Below are 19,692 nucleotides of genomic sequence, written 5' to 3' on the forward strand. Positions count from 1 at the left end.
AAATGCCGGTTTTCAGCATGCACAGCGCATGCGCTGAAAACCGGCATTTCCTCTCCTCTAACCCAAGAGGTGAAGAGGCTAGCACGTGCGCTGTAGGGAGCAGCGCGTGCATCTTGGATTTCCTCTGTTTTGGGGGATTTGCGCATGTGTAAAGGCTTCCGGTCTTTACGCTTGTAAAAAGCACACGTAAGTATTTATTTTTACAGGTAAGTGGTGTTTTATTGCAGTTTAGAATTTTTTTTCCACAGGTTTATTATTTTAAAGAATCTACAATAAGGTAAGTTTAGTTTTAGACCCTTTTTATAAAAAATTTATATTTTTCAAAAAAAAAATTTATTATTTAAATTATTTTTTTAAACTTATTTATACTTAATTTAATGATTGGGATGTTTTTTAAATTTTTATTTAAAGTTTAAATAGTGTTTTGGGCCCCCGTAGATTTCATGAGTTTGACAGTTCTTACTCTCAAAATCATGAATGAACCTTCCCCTCCCCTGATTGGTTGTACAGTGCTCACCTGATCCCAGCTGGCACATCGCACTAACTACGCCGTTGGATCAGGTAAGCACTGCGCACTGACATCTGAACCAGGCCTGTCACAGGAAATGCAAGCAGGCCCGGGCTTCAGATGTCAGTGCGCAGGGTGAGTGCAGATCGGGGGCTTGCACGCGCGGCAAGCCCCCGACACCAAGTTCTGGGCCATTATCTGCTTGAAGGTTGGCTGGCTGAGCCACATGTGCATCCCGCCACTCTGGGGGTAAGGTTTGGGGATTAGGTCCGTATAATCTCACATCAGGGGGTGCTGGCACCTTCCGAAGGTGGCTGGCATGCCACCGAGAGCCGTCAGTGAGGCAGAAAGTGGCTGGTCCAAGTTGGCGGCTGATTTGGAGAGGGGAGGACCAGAATGAAGCCAGCTTATTGTTGCGGTAAGGCCTGCGGACTCTGACCCAATCGGAGACTGAGATGTTGGGCGCCTTGGCCCTCTTCGACTGGTCAAAGCGGAGTTTCATCTTCTCCTGCTGTCTAGCGATTGTGGCTTGAGCCCGTGGAGCAGGGCTCTGAGCTAGTGAGGGGCGGAGCCTGCCAAGGGGCAGCATGAGCTCATGGCCTAGCATGAGGGATGCGGGTGAGTCACCTGTAGTGCAATGCTGGGAGGCTCTGTAGTGCAGCAGTGTGTGGAGGAGGGCCTTGTCAAATGCACACCCCTGGGATAGGTGTGCTCTGAGGCCATTTTTCAGTGTCTGGTTAAAACGCTCCACGCCCCCTCCCCCCCCATTTGACTCGGGGTGGTAGTCTGCATATGTGACGGATGCCCTTGCTTTCAAGGTAAGAGGAGAGTTCTGAAGAGACCATTTGGGGGTCATTGTCTGTGGTGATGGGCTTTGGATGCCCCCAGTGGAAGGAGAGGGACTCAAGGATATCGATGATGACCCGAGAGGTGACGGAGCCCACGGCAGTGACCTCTGGCCATTTTGAGTGCAGGTCATAGGTCACCACTAGGAACCGTTGATGGTGGGGGACACCATGGATCTCCCCGCAGACGTCCAGCTGCAGATACTCCCAGGGCTGAGAGGGCCAGGCAAGGGGTTGCAGGGGTGGAGGAGCTTGGTGGCCAGTCTTGCCACTTACAAGGCAGGCTGCACAGTCCTTGACCAGGGCCTCGATTTCCCTGTCGATACCCGGCCACCACACTAGGTCTCGGCATTGTTGTTTGAGCTTCACTATGCCCAAGTGGCCCTCGTGCGCCATGGATAAAACACGCCCACGAAGGGCACTTGGGACCACAGTGCAGAGCCCACATGCAACACAGGAGTCATTCCAGCAGGAGAGCTCCTCTTTAACTCTGGAGTAGGCAGACAGTTCCTCAGGCACCTTGCGAGGCCAGCCAGCTCTGATGAAGGTGCACAGCTGGGAGAGGGCCGGATCCTGTTCAGAGGCCTCTTTGAGCTCCTGGAGAGACTGTGGTTTGGAGAGGCGTGTGCAGCATCTGGACGATATCCTGTTCCACATGTTCAGACCTGATGAGTGGGGCTAGGGCAGAGACAGTGTGGGATAGCAGATCTGCAACAACATTGTCACGTCCTGGTGTGAACTGGAGACTGAAATTGTATTTGCGGAGGTGGTCAGACCAGCGGTATAGACGCAGTGGTCTGTGGCCCGTGCCGGATGTCGACAGCAGGGCAGTGAGAGCCTGGTGATCGGTTCGCAGGGTGAAGGCATGGCCATACGTGTACAGGTGCCACCGCTCACATGCCCAGACGCACGCCAGCGCCTCCCGCTTGCCTACTGAGTACTTCTGTTCAGTGGGGCTAAGGGCTCGGGAGGCAAAGGCGATTGGTTTCTCCACTCCATTCTGTATCTGCGATAACACCGCCCCCACAGCTGCAGCGGACGCGTCGCAGGTGACGAGGGTGGGGCTGGCGACGTCAAAGTGAGCCAACACTGGAGGCGACGTGAGCTGCGATTTGAGGAGGCGAACAGCTTCCGTACAGGCTTGTGACCACACCCAGGGCTCATCATTTCGCAGGAGCTGGCACAGTGGGGCTGTGGTGGCTGAGTACTGGGGCAAAAACTTTAGGTAGTACCCAGCCATGCCAAGGAAGGAGGCAACCTGTGCTGCAGAGCTGGGTTCTGGGATGCTGTGAATGGCATCCATGTTTGACTGGAGTGGGGATATACCGTCAGCCAACAACCGAAACCCCACAAATTCGATCTCTGAAACAGCAAAGACACACTTTTCGCCATTCAGCATGAGATTGTGTTTTGCTGCAGCCGTGAAAACTCTGTGAAGGCGTTCGTCGTGAGTGGAGGTCGAGGGCCCATGCACGATGATGTCATCCAGGTAGCTGGCCACCCCAGGAATGCCCGCGAACACAGAGGACATCACTTTTTGGAAGCAGCTGGGTGCAGAGCTAAGTCCAAATGGCATCCTGGTGTACCGAAAGATGCCAGCATGTGTCACAAAAGCAGTGAGGTCCCTGCTGCTGGGGTGGAGGGGAACCTGTAGATAGCCCTGTCGAAGGTCCAGTTTCGAGAACAGGATGGAACCATAGAACTGCGTTGTGAGTTCCTCTGACGTGGGCAATGGATATTTGTCAGGGATTACGGCCTTATTCACTGCTCGAAGATTGACACAGACGCGTAGACCACCTGACTTTTTCGTTGCGGCCACCAGGTTGGAGACCCATGGGAGGCATCAACTGGTTCGATGGTGCCAGCTTCCAGTAGCTGCTTTAGTTCAGCTGTGACCCCGTCACGGAGAGCAAGCGGAATGCGGCGCAGTGGCTGAATGACAGGGGTAACGGTGGAGTCAACCATGGGCTGGTGAGTGAAGGCAGTCAGGCAGCCCAGACCCTCGAAGAGTGCTGGCCATGTTTGACGCCATGGTGAGGGGACGTGCAGAATCACAGACCCGCCGGTGTCCAAGAGAGAAAAACCCAGGTCAGTGAAAAGATCCAGTCCCATCAGGTTAGCTCCTTGGTGTGCCACATGAAAACAAAAATCTGGCAAAACTTTTGTTCCATAGCGTACAGTGAGGTTGACTGAGCCCACTAGTCCAATTTTGGAATTACCATACCCGCAAAGGACAGTGGAGGGCGCAGAGAGTGGCAGGGAGCTGAAAAAGCATTTGAATGTGTCCACATTCAGCATTGAGACGCTGGCACTGGTATCCAACAACAGAGGGATGCACACATCATTCAGGTTAATTGTGCATGACTTGAAAGCCACTACTGGCCCAGAGCTCACGTTGTTGGTGTGCTCTATTGGTTGATCACGCACCATCTGGTCTTGTAGTGCACCGAACTTGCACGAGCTAGCTAACCCCCTCAAATTAGCCACGTATTGATGCACCGACTCGCCGGGGAGTTGGTGACGCTGTCTAAAAATGAATCATCGCAGGAGGGCACTTTGTGGGGCAGAGAAGTGTGTGCTCAACAGAGCCACAGCCACATCATACGTTTGAATTGAGTCTGCTGCGCAAAATGTCCCAAGAACACGCTGGCCCTCTGCTCCCAAGCAATGGGATAACAGTGCCTTTCTCCGTGCTGTACTCATATTTTCTAGTCCAAGAGCAATGAGGTAGGTTTCAAAGGACTGTAACCAGCGAACCCATGGGATCGGGGGCTCACCGGGTAGTGCAAGGAAGGGAGGAGGTGGTGGAACAGAGATTTCAGCCATCCTCGTCGCCAAATGTTGCGTTTGCAAAGATAATCCAGAGGCCGTATGCAGAGCTCAGTTCATGTTGCTTTTAATGGCTGATCCAAACACACTCTCCCAGGCCAAAGCAATCGAATACCTATATCCAATGTCAGACACAATACAACGATAACAGCACTATCAAACTCCATGTGCTCAGGCCAAGGCAATCAAGTACCTATCACCAATGTCAGACATAACACAGCACTCCCTCAATACTGCACTGAAGTTTTAGCATAGATTGCGTTCTCAAGTCTCTGGACTGAGGCTTGAAGCCATGACCTTCTGACTCGAAGGGGTAAGTGCTACCACTGAGCCAAGGCTGACAGTTTTTGACGTGTGAACTGCAAAGCATAGCAGGAAGTCAAGCTACGGTTCTTTCTACACAGCGAGTTAGGGGCCTGTAGTTGATGGCTTAACATGTGCTATCTTTTGAAAAGGAAATGAAGTTTACAACTTAAGTTAAAAGATGCTGATAAATAACTGACAATGTCAGTTTACATCTTTGAGGAAGTGACAACCCAAGTGGACTGTGGTGAACCCTGCGACATGGTGTACCTTGACTTCCAAAAGACATTTGATACAATGATCTAAAATGCACTACCTGAAAGGGTGATGGAAACGGATTCAATAGTAACGTTGAAAAGGGAGTTGGATAAATTCTTGAAAAGGAAACATTTATAGGGCGATGGGTAAGAGCAGGGGTTGGGACTAATTGGATAGCTCTTTCAGAGAACCGACACACACACACGATGGGCCGAATGGCCTCCTTCTGTGCTGTATGATTCTATGATAAAATGCTATTAGTTAAGCTCAAAGATGCAGGGACACAGCGTAAAATGTGGGAATGCAGAAGAGATTAGCAGAAGGGTGGAAAACAATGGCTCCTGTTCAGCGGGGTAGTATTGAGATGGGGCCAGTACTGAGTGAGTTGCCTCAAGCATTGATTCTGGGACCACTAGTGTTTCTAATTTACATCAATGACTTAAACTCAGAAAGTCAATGGAAATTGATCAAATTTGCAGAAGATTCCAAACTAGGAGGGGCCGTGTAATCAAAGGAAGCAACTCAGAAATTACAGAACGAGTTGAAGAAAATGTGGTAAGAGTGCCGAACAATGGCAGATGGAATTTAATACTGACAGGCGCTGCACATTAGAAGCAAAAAACGGGTGATGCACATACTCCTGACTCGCTCAGTGTTAAGTTGGAAGAGGCCAGGGTGGACAAATTCATTCTAGCCTGGAAAGCAGTCGGTGTCCTCGCCAACTGTCATTAACAGCCGCCCGAAATGGCCACCGCGTTAAACAAGGTAAATTGGTGTGGGGGGCATTGTGGTAGATGGTGCTGAATTAACCTGAGGTGCAATGCCATCCTGGTGGCATTGTACGAGGGATCCGGGATCAATGTGTAGTCCTGGTGTGGCGTTGCTGATTCCCTGAGCGTCTGTGTGCGAGGCTGTGAAGTTCGTAATGCATTGTGGGCAGTGAGAAACTCAGGAATTTAAAGGGCCATGCACATTGAAGGAAGGGAAAATAAAATGCACTGATTCAATACAATTTTCAGCCCTTTCTGTTTTTTAACAAATAATCAATATTTAAAAGTTCCAAATGTCTATATTCAGCGCTTAAAGCTGAATTACCTTCCTAAACTCAACAACTGCCTCAGCACCACCACAAATGGCTCAGCAAGCCAGGGAAGGGGCACCGAGGGTCTCGCAAGCAGCACTCCAGCTTTGTGCCGGGGATCAACACTGCAAGAGTGGCCCTCTATCCACAGGGGCCAGGAGGCCCGCCAGAAAGAACAATGTGGGAGTACATCACTAATGGTGTCACTGTCAGCCGTGTGCCCCCACTACCTGGTTCCAGCGCCCAAAGAAGCCTTATGACCTCAGACCACTGGTTAAGGTCAGTGAATTCATCTTCAAAAGCCATCAACTGCCAACTGCACCACTAGCCTCACACACTGCTCAATGCATGACCCCCAATCACTCACCTACCAACAACCTGCACCAATGATGAGGCACATCTACCATTCCTAGTTTCACCACAGCCCCTTGGCGGAGACAGTGCAAGCCATTCTTGGCAGGGGCATGGCCGAGCCCTTGACTAGCAGCGGGGCTGAAAGTATACAAGATGCGGGTATCCTTGTACGTTATCCTCCTTCTGGCATGCACCACTGGGTTTCCCGTGCTCCCGTCAGCACAACTCCACCCTTGTGCCTTCCTCATTTCACACACCCAAGAAATGCAGCCTGCCCAGCCAGTGGGTCAACAAGAAGAGGCAGCCTGCCCAGCCAGTGAGACCACAGACAGATGATTCCATCCTAGATATCCCGGCCACAAGGGGGCTGCCTGGGACGTCTCCTTCCGTCTGATTCCTCCTCTTCTGCATCTTGCTCTTCTGCGTCTTCCTCTTCCCTCTGCAAGTGAATGCTGTAAATGTGAAATGAAAGCATAAGATGCTGCAAGTACTCAGTTATCCAGGCAGCCTGTCAACCTGAGACGTGAACTCCACAGATGTAGCATGACCGGCTGAGCATTCGCATCATGTTCTGTCTTCTCAAAGTGGTTCACTTACCATCCGAGCAGCACTTACAAAACACTTAAAAAAACTTTTCACATATATTGCAGCAAGCCACCACTTCAATAAAATCCAAAAAAACAAGGCCAAACCCTTCTATTCAATCTTACCTGATTGATGTATGTGTGCCTTTAACAGCAGCAGGTATCACCCTGTCAGTAGCTGTCAGCCTGATTACACTCTAGGTTAACATGGCGTGCTTAGGACCCAGCACTGAATTGAGTGCTAGGGTCGAAGTTCGCATGGGTGATGTTAAGTCGGCTTGTGACATCACCATGCTGCCTTTATTTTTACAGGGCAAAGGGGCCCACGAATATGGCTGCCATTTTCTCGAGAATCGCTGGCACTAACAAGTGGCAGTAAGTATATGAATTTCTTGCCCCAGAAGTCTTGTAGACACTACGCTCAACATGTCCAACCAATGCAGGGCAGCAACCAACAGAGCAAATACAATATTGAACTACAGAGCCAAAACAATAAGGTACATGTCAGAGAAAGTTATGATCAATCTGTATGGCGCTCTGGTCAGACTGCACCACGAGTACTGGGTTCAGTTCTGGGCATCAAGGCACAAGGAGACGTTAAACCGTTGGAGACTGTGCGAAGAAAAGCCACAACAGATCTCTAGTGTCCAGTGGTCTGTTTATGAGGAGAGACTGGAGATAGTTTGGCTTTTCAATCTGGAATGGAGGCATTTGAAGAGGGAATGGAAAAGGTGTATCTGGAATATTACTTTCAACGACATTAAAATTAGGACAAGGCGACACAGACTCAACCTAGTGAAAGGTAAATTTCTCTTCACAGTCAGAGAGATCAACAACATGGAATGGACTTCGCCATAGAGGAGTAGAGCCGAAAACCCATAAGTAATTTAATCAACCATTAAATGCTGCTGTCATGTGGACTTTCAGGTCTTTCTGGATGGATGAATTAAGATGGGTGAATAGCCTTCCTCATCTGTAATTATCTTGTGATCTTGTGAAAACCCATACTCAGGTCTCTCCCCCCTTTGGATATCACACAAGGGGGAATTTTAACTGGGAGCGGGATTCAGGCAGGCTGGGGGCAGGGTGAGTGCCAAACACGGCGGACCTCAGCAGTGTAATTTTAACTCTCAGGCCTTGTCAGCATGTCGCGTTCAGCTGCCAGTGGATGTGAGCGGAAATTCGGGTGACAAGGAGACTGACCAGCACCAAAGGAAGGCCCAGCATCAAGAGGCGGGTCTGAAGGGGGTAAGCCCAAACACTCCTGCTCCTGCGTGGCTCGAAAGTATCTTAAATGACCTGTTCAGGTCCCAGATTCTCTTCTCGCAGGCCAGAGGCTTCCCTGCTCAGGCCAGACTTAAAATTGCAGTCGAGGCCTGACAACATTATCAGACTCCAATCTGTATATTTAAAAAAGGACCCCGCCGGGATCAGGTGGGTGCCTTTGTCAGCTGCTCAGAAGAGCAGGCTAAGATCAGGATTGGTGTGAAGCAGGATGGAAATTGATGTGTAAATCACCCAAAGCATTTGAACTACCGACCCGCCCGGTTACAGTTGGGGGAAGGCTAGAGTTAAAGTCGCCCCTGCCCAGAATCTGTAGGCCATTTGTATGGAAGACATAGATTTATGGCTCAGGAAATTAGAATTTTCATATAACCATCTGAAACACTCAATAAATGATCATCTTTGATGTTGGTGACATAAATCGCCCTGCTGCCTGGTGCTAGCTCCTCGCTGGGTGAGTGCGTACAGTTCTACAGAGTACATCTGTATGAGCTGACCCTGGGCTTTGTATTTATACAGAGCTAATCTTCCTTTTTCCACAGCATTTAAGTTGCATCAGAATAGGAATGGAACTTTCTGGCCTTACCTTAAGTGCTACATCCACAAAGTAAGTAATTGGCACAAGAAATAATGAGCTTCAGCCTACAAGACTGGTTGCACAGGTTCTATTGATGCTATTTGTGGAGCGCTTTGTGCATTCTTGACCATTTCACCGATGTAGCTTACGTGTCCATCTTGGAGGTGCCTGCTATGCAAGAGGTTTGGGTGCCCCAGAAGAGTGTCTGAACTTTTCTCTCTTGATTCCACTCCATGTTTATCTCTGTTACACTCAGCCATTTTTTACTGTGTTTCTCTCTGTTACTCACTCATCATATCTCTGTGTGATGAAATATTCCATTCATCACTGCCTGTGAGTGTGGTTGGTTTCAGTTTCATTTCCCTTACCTCTGTTCCGTTTCCTCACCATTGTATTGTACTATGTGTAGGGCTCCGCCCATACCTGGCCCATTGTATTGTACTATGTGTAGGGCTCCGCCCATACCTGGCCCCTATGTAAGCTGGCCCAGCCTGCAGCACATCCAGTACTGCAGAGCTCTGGATGGAAGATAGCTCTCTCCTGTGTGTTACCTTCTAAGTCAATAAAAGCCTTGTTTTGTTTCGCTAACATCGAGTCTCGGATTTATTGAGGCACATCACTCTGCTTCTTTAGTTTCTGTTCCTGTGTCTTTACTACTCTCTTACTGTGTCATTATTACTCTCTTAATGTGTCTTAATTACTCTCTTATTCTGTCGCTGTTACTCTCTTACTCTGTCTCTGTTATTCTCTTACTGTGTCTCTGTTATTTTTTACTGTGTCTCTGTTACTCTCTTACTGTATCTTTATTATTCTCTTACTGTGTCTTTATTACTCTCTTACTGTGTCTCTGTTAATCTTATAATGTGTCTCTGTTACTCTCTTACTGTGTCTCTGTTATCCTATTACTTTGTCTCTGTTACTCTCTTACTGTGTCTCTGTTACTCCCTCACTGTGTCTCTGTTACTCTCATACTGTGTCTTTATTACTCTCTTTTATTACTCTCTTACTGTGTCATTATTACTCTCTTACTGTGTCTTTATTACTCTCTTACTGATTCTCTGTTACTCTCTTACTGTGTCTCTGTGACTCTCTTACTGTGTCTCTGTTACTCTCTTACTGTGTCTCTGTTACTCTCTTACTGTGTCTCGGTTACTCTCTTACTGTGTCTCTGTTACTCTCTTACTGTGTCTCGGTTACTCACTTACTGTGTCTCTGTGACTCTCTTACTGTGTCTCTGTTACTCTCTTACTGCTCCTCTGTTACTCTCTTACTGAGTCTCTGTTACTCTCTTACTGTGTCTCTGTTACTCTCTGACTGTGTCTCTGTTAATCTCTTACTGTGTCTCTGTTACTCTCTTACTGTGTCTTTGTTATTCTCTTTGTCTCTGTTCCTCTCTTACTGTGTCTCTGTTACTCTCTTACTGAGTCTCTGTTATTCTCTTACTGTGTCTCTGTTATTCACTTACTGTGTCTTTGTTACTCTCTTACTGTGTCTCTGTTACTCTCTTACTGTGTCTCTGCTCTCTCTGACTGTGTCTCTGTTACTCTCTTACTGTGTCTCTGTTACTCTCTTACTGTGTCTCTGTTACTCTCTTACTGTGTCTCTGTTACCCTCTTACTGTGTCTCTGCTCTCTCTTAATGTGTCTTTGTTACTCTCTTAATCTGTCTCTGTTACTCTCTTACTGTGTCTCTGTTACTCTCTTACTGAGTCTCTGTTATTCTCTTACTGTGTCTCTGTTATTCACTTACTGTGTCTTTGTTACTCTCTTACTGTGTCTCTGTTACTCTCTTACTGTGTCTCTGCTCTCTCTTACTGTGTCTCTGTTACTCTCTTACTGTGTCTCTGTTACTCTCTTACTGTGTCTCTGTTACTCTCTTACTGTGTCTCTGTTACCCTCTTACTGTGTCTCTGCTCTCTCTTACTGTGTCTTTGTTACTCTCTTACTCTGTCTCTGTTACTCTCTTACTGTGTCTCTGCTCTCTCTTACTGTGTCTCTGTTACTCTCTTACTGTTTCTCTGTTACTCTCTTACTGTGTCTCTGTTACTCTCTTACTGTGTCTCTGTTACTCTCTACTGTGTCTCTGTTATTCACTTACTGTGTCTTTGTTACTCTCTTACTGTGTCTCTGTTACTCTCTTACTGTGCCTCTGCTCTCTCTTACTGTGTCTCTGTTACTCTCTTACTGTGTCTCTGTTACTCTCTTACTGTGTCTCTTTTACTCTCTAACTGTGTCTCGGTTACTCTCTTACTGTGTCTCTGTGACTCTCTTATGTGTCTCTGTTACTCTCTCACTGTGCCTCTGTTACTCTCTCACTGAGTCTCTGTTACTCTCTTACTGTGTCTCTGTTACTCTCTTACTGTGTCTCTGTTACTCTCTTACTGTGTCTCTGTTACTCTCCTGCTGTGTCTCTGTTACTTCCTTATTGTGTCTCTGTTACACACTTACTGTTTCTCTGTTACTCTCTTACTGTGTATGTTACTCTCTTACTGTGTCTCTGCTACTCTCTTACTGTGCCTCTGTTACTCTCTTACTGTGTCTCTGTTACTCTCTTACGCTGTCTTTATTAATCTCTTACTGTGCCTCTGTTACTCTCTTACTCTGTCTTTATTACGCTCTTACTCTGTCTCTGTTACTCTCTTACTCTGTCTCTGTTACTCTCTTACTCTGTCTCTGTTACTCTCTTACTGTGTCTCTGTTACTCTTTTACTGTGTTTCTGTTACTCTCTTACTCTGTCTTTATTACTCTCTTATTGTGTCTCTGTTAATCTTTTAATGTGTCTCTTTTATTCACTTACTGTGTCTCTATTATCCTCTTACTTCGTCTCAGTTACTCTCTTACTGTGTCTCTGTTACTCCCTCACTGTGTTTCTATTACTCTCTTATTGTGTCTCTGTTACTCCCTTACTGTGTCTTTATTACTCTCTTACTGTGTCTTTATTACTCTCTTACTGTGTCTCTGTTACGCTCTTATTGTGTCTCTGTTATTCTCTTACTGTGTCTCTGTGATTCTCTTACTGTGTCTCTGTGACTCTCCTACTGTGCATCTGTTACACTCTTACTGAGTCTCTGTTAATCTCTTACTGTGTCTCTGTTACTCTCTTACTGTGTCTCTGTTACTCTCTTACTGTGTCTCTGCTCTCTCTTACTGTGTCTCTGTTACTCTTTTACTGTGTTTCTGTTACTCTCTTACTCTGTCTTTATTACTCTCTTATTTTGTCTCTGTTAATCTTTTAATGTGTCTCCGTTACTCTCTTACTGTGTCTCTGTTATCCTCTTACTTCATCTCTGTTACTCTCTTACTGTGTCTCTGTTACTCCCTCACTGTGTTTCTATTACTCTCTTATTGTGTCTCTGTTACTCTCTTACTGTGTCTTTATTACTCTCTTACTGTGTCTTTATTACTCTCTTACTGTGTCTCTGTGACTCTTTTACTGTGTCTCTGTGACTCTCCTACTGTGCCTCTGTTACACTCTTACTGAGTCTCTGTTACTCCCTTACTGTGTCTCTCTTACTCTCTTACTGTGTCTCTGTTACTCTCTTACTGTGTCTCTGTTACTCTCTTACTGTGTCTCTGTTATTCACTTACTGTGTCTTTGTTACTCTCTTACTGTGTCTCTGTTACTCTCTTACTGTTTCTCTGCTCTCTCTTACTGTGTCTTTGTTACTCTCTTACTCTGTCTCTGTTACTCTCTTACTGTGTCTCTGCTCTCTCTTACTGTGTCTCTGTTACTCTCTTACTGTGTCTCTGTTACCCTCTTACTGTTTCTCTGTTACTCTCTTACTGTGTCTCTGTTACTCTCTTACTGTGTCTCTGTTACTCTCTACTGTGTCTCTGTTATTCACTTACTGTGTCTTTGTTACTCTCTTACTCTGTCTCTGTTACTCTCTGAATGTGTCTCTGCTCTCTCTTACTGTGTCTCTGTTGCTCTCTTACTGTGTCTCTGTGACTCTCTTACTGTGTCTCTGTTACTCTCTTACTGTGCCTCTGTTACTCTCTTACTGAGTCTCTGTTACTCTCTTACTGTGTCTCTGTTACTCTCTTACTGTGTCTCTGTTACTCTCTTACTGTGTCTCTGTTACTCTCTTACTGTGTCTCTGTTATTCTCTTTGTCTCTGTTCCTCTCTTACTGTGTCTCTGTTACTCTCTTATTGTGTATCTGTTAATCTCTTAAAGTGTCTCTGTTACTCACTTACTGTGTCTCTGTTACTCTCTTACTGTGTCTCTGTTACTTCCTTATTGTGTCTCTGTTACTCACTTACTGTTTCTCTGTTACACTCTTACTGTGTCTCTGTTACACTCTTACTGTGTCTCTGTTACTCTCTTACTGTGCCTCTGTTACTCTCTTATTGTGTGTTTATTACTCTCTTACTGTGTCTCTGTTACTCAATTACTGTGTCTCTGTTACTCTCTTACTGTGTCTACGTTACTCTCTTACTTTGTCTCTGTTACTCTCTTACTGTGTCTTTGTTACTCTCTTAGTGTGGCTCTGTTACTCTCTTACTTTGTCTCTGTTACTCTCTTACTGTGTCGCTGTTACTCTCTTACTCTGTCTTTATTACTCTCTTACTGTGTCTCTGTTACTCTCTTACTGTGTCTCTGTTACTCTCTTACTGTGTCTCTGTTACTCTCTTACTGTGTCTCTGTTACTCTCTTACTGTGCCTCTGTTACTCCCTTACTGTGTCTCTGTTACTCTTTTACTGTGTCTCTGTTACTCTCTTACTGTGTCTTTATTACTCTCTTACTGTGTCTTTATTGCTCTCTTATTGAGTCTCTGTTAATCTTTTAATGTGTCTCTGTTACTCTCTTACTGTGACTCTGTTATCCTCTTACTTCGTCTCTGTTACCCTCTTACTGTGTCTCTGTTACTCCCTCATTGTGTCTCTGTTACTCTCTTATTGTGTCTCTGTTACTCTCTTACTGAGTCTTTATTACTCTCTTACTGTGTCTTTATTACTCTCTTACTGTTTCTCTGTTACACTCTTATTGTGTCTCTGTTACTCTCTTACTGTGTCTCGGTTACTCTCTTACTGTGTCTCTGTGACTCTCTTACTGTGTCTCTGTTACTCTCTTACTGTGCCTCTGTTACTCTCTTACTAAGTCTCTGTTATTCTCTTACTGTGTCTCTGTTACTCTCATACTGTGTCTCTGTTAATCTCTTACTGTGTCTCTGCTACTCTCTTACTGTGTCTCTGTTATTCTCTTTGTCTCTGTTCCTCTCTTACTGTGTCTCTGTTACTCTCTTACTGTGTCTCTGTTACTCTCTTACTGTGTCTCTGTTACTCTCTTACTGTGTCTCTGTTACTTTCTTACTGTGTCCCTGTTATTCTATTTGTCTCTGTTCCTCTCTTACTGTGTCTCTGTTACTCTCTTATTGTGTATCTGTTGATCTCTTAAAGTGTCTCTGTTACTCTCTTACTGTGTCTCTGTTACTCTCTTACTGTGTCTCTGTTACTTCCTTATTATGTCTCTGTTACTCACTTACTGTTTCTCTGTTACTCTCTTACTATGTCTCTGTTACTCTCTTACTGTGTCTCTGTTACTCTCTTACTGTGCCTCTGTTACTCTCTTATTGTGTGTTTATTACTCTCTTACTGTGTCTCTGTTACTCACTTACTGTGTCTCTGTTACTCTCTTACTGTGTCTACGTTACTCTCTTACTTTGTCTCTGTTACTCTCTTACTGTGTCTTTGTTACTCTCTTAGTGTGGCTCTGTTACTCTCTTACTGTGTCGCTGTTACTCTCTTACTCTGTCTTTATTACTCTCTTACTGTGTCTCTGTTACTCTCTTACTGTGTCTCTGTTACTCTCTTACTGTGTCTCTGTTACTCTCTTACTGTGTCTCTGTTACTCTCTTACTGTGTCTCTGTTACTCTCTTACTGTGTCTCTGTTACTTTCTTACTGTGTCCCTGTTACTCTCTTTCTGTGCCTCTGTTACTCTCTTACTGTGTCTCTGTAACTCTCTTACTCTGTCTTTATAACTCTCTTACTGTGTCTCTGTTTCTCTCTTACTGTGTCTCTGTTACTCTCTTGCTGGGTCTCTGTTACTCTCTTAATGTGTCTCTGTTACTCTCTTACTGCGTCTCTGTTACTCTCTTACTCTGTTTTATTACTCACTTATTGTGTCTCTGTTACTCTCTAAACTGTGTCTCTGTTACTCTCTTACTGTGTCTCTGTTACTCTCTTACTCTGTCTTTATTAATCTCTTACTGTGTCTCTGTTACTCTCTTACTGTGTCTTTATTACGCTCTTACTCTGTCTCTGTTACTCTCTTACTCTGTCTCTGTTACTCTCTTACTCTGTCTCTGTTACTCTCTTACTTTGTCTCTGTTACTCTTTTACTGTGTCTCTGTTACTCTCTTACTCTGTCTTTATTACTCTCTTACTGTGTCCTCATTACTCTCTTATTGTGTCTCTGTTAATCTTTTAATGTGTCTCTGTTACTCTCTTACTGTGTCTCTGTTATCCTCTTGCTTCGTCTCTGTTACTCTCTTACTTTGTCTCTGTTACTCCCTCACTGTGTTTCTATTACTCTCTTATTGTGTCTCTGTTACTCTCTTACTGTATCTCTGTTACTCTCTTACTGTGTCTCTGTTATTCTCTTTGTCTCTGTTCCTCTCTTACTGTGTCTCTGTTACTCTCTTACTGTGTCTCTGTTACTCTCTTACTGTGTCTCTGTTACTCTCTTACTGTGTCTCTGTTACTTTCTTACTGTGTCTCTGTTATTCTCTTTGTCTCTGTTCCTCTCTTACTGTGTCTCTGTTACTCTCTTAATGTGTATCTGTTGATCTCTTAAAGTGTCTCTGTTACTCTCTTACTGTGTCTCTGTTACTCTCTTACTGTGTCTCTGTTACTTCCTTATTATGTCTCTGTTACTCACTTACTGTTTCTCTGTTACTCTCTTACTGTGTCTCTGTTACTCTCTTACTGTGTCTCTGTTACTCTCTTACTGTGCCTCTGTTACTCTCTTATTGTGTGTTTATTACTCTCTTACTGTGTCTCTGTTACTCACTTACTGTGTCTCTGTTACTCTCTTACTGTGTCTACGTTACTCTCTTACTTTGTCTCTGTTACTCTCTTACTGTGTCTTTGTTACTCTCTTAGTGTGGCTCTGTTACTCTCTTACTTTGCCTCTGTTACTCTCATACTGTGTCGCTGTTACTCTCTTACTCTGTCTTTATTACTCTCTTACTGTGTCTCTGTTACTCTCTTACTGTGTCTCTGTTACTCTCTTACTGTGTCTCTGTTACTCTCTTACTGTGTCTCTGTTACTCTCTTACTGTGTCTCTGTTACTCTCTTACTCTGTTTTATTACTCTCTTACAGTGTCTCTGTTACTCTCTTACTGTGCCTCTGTTACTCTCTTACTGTGTCTCTGTAACTCTCTTACTCTGCCTTTATAACTCTCTTACTGTGTCTCTGTTTCTCTCTTACTGTGTCTCTGTTACTCTCTTACTGGGTCTCTGTTACTCACTTAATGTGTCTCTGTTACTCTCTTACTGCGTCTCTGTTACTCTCTTACTCTGTTTTATTACTCACTTATTGTGTCTCTGTTACTCTCTAAACTGTGTCTCTGTTACTCTCTTACTGTGTCTCTGTTACTCTCTTACTCTGTCTTTATTAATCTCTTACTCTGTCTCTGTTACTCTCTTACTTTGTCTCTGTTACTCTTTTACTGTGTCTCTGTTACTCTCTTACTCTGTCTTTATTACTCTCTTACTGTGTCCTCATTACTCTCTTATTGTGTCACTGTTAAACTTTTAATGTGTCTCTGTTACTCTCTTACTGTGTCTCTGTTATCCTCTTGCTTCGTCTCTGTTACTCTCTTACTTTGTCTCTGTTACTCCCTCACTGTGTTTCTATTACTCTCTTATTGTGTCTCTGTTACTCTCTTACTGTGTCTTTATTACTCTCTTACTGTGTCCTCATTACTCTCTTATTGTGTCTCTGTTAAACTTTTAATGTGTCTCTGTTACTCTCTTACTGTGTCTCTGTTATCCTCTTGCTTCGTCTCTGTTACTCTCTTACTTTGTCTCTGTTACTCCCTCACTGTGCTTCTATTACTCTCTTATTGTGTCTCTGTTACTCTCTTACTGTGTCTTTATTACTCTCTTACTGTGTCTTTATTACTCTCTTACTGTGTCTCTGTTACGCTCTTATTGTGTTTCTGTTATTCTCTTACTGTGTATCTTTGACTCTCTTACTGTGTCTCTGTGACTCTCCTACTGTGCCTCTGTTACTCTCTTACTGAGTCTCTGTTACTCTCTTACTGTGTCTCTGTTATTCACTTACTGTGTCTTTGTTACTCTTTTACTGTGTCTCTGTTACTCTCTTTCTGTGTCTCTGCTCTCTCTTAATGTGTCTCTGTTACTCTCTTTCTGTATCTCTGCTCTCTCTTAATGTGCCTCTGTTACACTCTTACTGAGTCTCTGTTACTCACTTACTGTGTCTCTGTTAATCTCTTACTGTTTCTCTGCTCTCTCTTACTGTGTCTCTGTTACTCTCTTACTGTGTCTCTGTTACTCTCTTACTGTGTCTCTGTTACTCTCTTATTGTGTCTCTGTTACTCTCTTACTGAGCCTCTGTTACTTCCTTATTGTGTCTCTGTTACTCTCTTACTGTGTCTTTGTTACCCTTTTAGTTTGGCTCTGTTACTCTCTTACTGTGCCTCTGTTACTCTCTTACAGTGTCTCTGTTACTCTCTTATTCTGTCTATGTTACTTTCTTACTGTGTCTCTGTTACTCTCTTACAGTGTGTTTATTACTCACTTGCTGTGTCTCTGTTAATCACTTACTGTGTCTCTGTTACTCTCTTACTGTGTCTACGTTACTCTCTTACTGTGTCTCTGTTAATCTCTTAAAATGTCTCTGTTACTCTCTTACTGTGCCTCGGTTACTCACTTACTGTGTCTCTGTGACTCTCTTACTGTGCCTCTGTTACTCTCTTACTGAGTCTCTGTTACTCTCTTACTGTGTCTCTGTTACTCTCTTACTGTGTCTCTGTTATTCTCTTTGTCTCTGTTCCTCTCTTACTGTGTCTCTGTTAATCTCTTAAAGTGTCTCTGTTACTCTCTTACTGTGTCTCTGTTACTCTCTTACTGATTGTCTGTTACTCTCTTACTGTGTCTCTGCTCTCTCTTACTGTGTCTCTGTTACTCTCTTACTGTGTCTCTGTTACTCTCTTACTGTTGCTCTGTTACTCTCTTACTGTGTCTCTGTTACTCTCTTACTGTGTCTCTGGCACTCTCTACTGTGTCTCTGTTATTCACTTACTGTGTCTTTGTTACTCTCTTACTGTGTCTCTGTTACTCTCTTACTCTCACAGAATCACAGAAACCCCACAGTGCAGATAGAGGCCATTTCGGCCCATCGAGCCTGCACCGACACATATCCCACCCGATCCCCGTAACCCCTACACCAACACATATCCCACCCTATCCCCGTAACCCCACGTATTTAATCCCCCTAACACTAAGGGTCAATTTATCATAGCCAATCAACCTAACTCGCACATCTTTGGACTGTGGGAGGAAACCGGAGCACCCGGAGAAAACCCATGCAAACACGGGGAGAATGTGCAAACTCCACACAGACAGTCGCCCGAGGCCAGATTCGAACCCGGGTCCCTGGCGCTGTGAGGCAAGAGTGCTAACCACTATGCCACCGTGCTACTCTGTCTCTGTTACTTCCTTATTGTGTCTCTGTTACTCTCTTACTGTTTCTCTGTTACTCTCTAACTGTGTCTCTGTTACTCTCTTGCTGTGTCTCTGTTACTCTCTTACTGTGTCTCTGTTACTCTCTTATTGTGTGTTTATTACCCTCTTACTGTGTCTCTGTTACTCACTTACTATGTCTCTGTTACTCTCTTACTGTGTCTACGTTACTCTCTTACTTTGTCCCTGTTACTCTCTTACAGTGTCTTTGTTACTCTCTTAGTTTGGCTCTGTTACTCTCTTACTGTGCCTCTGTTACTCTCTTACTGTGTCTCTGTTACTCTCTTTTTCTGTCTTTATTACTCTCTTACTGTGTCTCTGTTTCTCTCTCACTGTGTCTCGGTTACTCTCTTACTGTGTCTCTGTGACTCTCTTACTGTGTCTCTGATACTCTCTTACTGTGCCTCTGTTACTCTCTTACTAAGTCTCTGTTACTCTCTTACTGTGTCTCTGTTACTCACTTACTGTTTCTCTGTTACTCTCTTACTTTGTCTCTGTTACTCTCTTACTGTGTCTCTGTTACTCTCTTACTGTGCCTCTGTTACTCTCTTATTTTGTGTTTATTACTCTCTTACTGTGTCTCTGTTGCTCACTTACTGTGTCTCTGTTACTCTCTTACTGTGTCTATGTTACTCTCTTACTTTGTCTCTGTTACTCTCTTACTGTGTCTTTATTACTCTCTTAGTGTGGCTCTGTTACTCTCTTACTTTGCCTCTGTTACTCTCTTACTGTGTCGCTGTTACTCTCTTACTATGTCTTTATTACTCTCTTACTGTGTCCCTGTTACTCTCTTACTGTGTCTCTGTTACTCACTTACTATGTCTCTGTTACTCTCTTACTGTGTCTACGTTACTCTCTTACTTTGTCCCTGTTACTCTCTTACAGTGTCTTTGTTACTCTCTTAGTTTGGCTCTGTTACTCTCTTACTGTGCCTCTGTTACTCTCTTACTGTGTCTCTGTTACTCTCTTTTTCTGTCTTTATTACTCTCTTACTGTGTCTCTGTTTCTCTCTCACTGTGTCTCGGTTACTCTCTTACTGTGTCTCTGTGACTCTCTTACTGTGTCTCTGATACTCTCTTACTGTGCCTCTGTTACTCTCTTACTAAGTCTCTGTTACTCTCTTACTGTGTCTCTGTTACTCACTTACTGTTTCTCTGTTACTCTCTTATTTGTCTCTGTTACTCTCTTACTGTGTCTCTGTTACTCTCTTACTGTGCCTCTGTTACTCTCTTATTTTGTGTTTATTACTCTCTTACTGTGTCTCTGTTGCTCACTTACTGTGTCTCTGTTACTCTCTTACTGTGTCTATGTTACTCTCTTACTTTGTCTCTGTTACTCTCTTACTGTGTCTTTAT

The sequence above is a fragment of the Somniosus microcephalus genome, chromosome 6, assembly GCF_052327205.1.
Source record: "Somniosus microcephalus isolate GS21.2 chromosome 6, FLI_Smic_1.0, whole genome shotgun sequence".
Classification (NCBI taxonomy): Eukaryota; Metazoa; Chordata; class Chondrichthyes; order Squaliformes; family Somniosidae; genus Somniosus; species Somniosus microcephalus.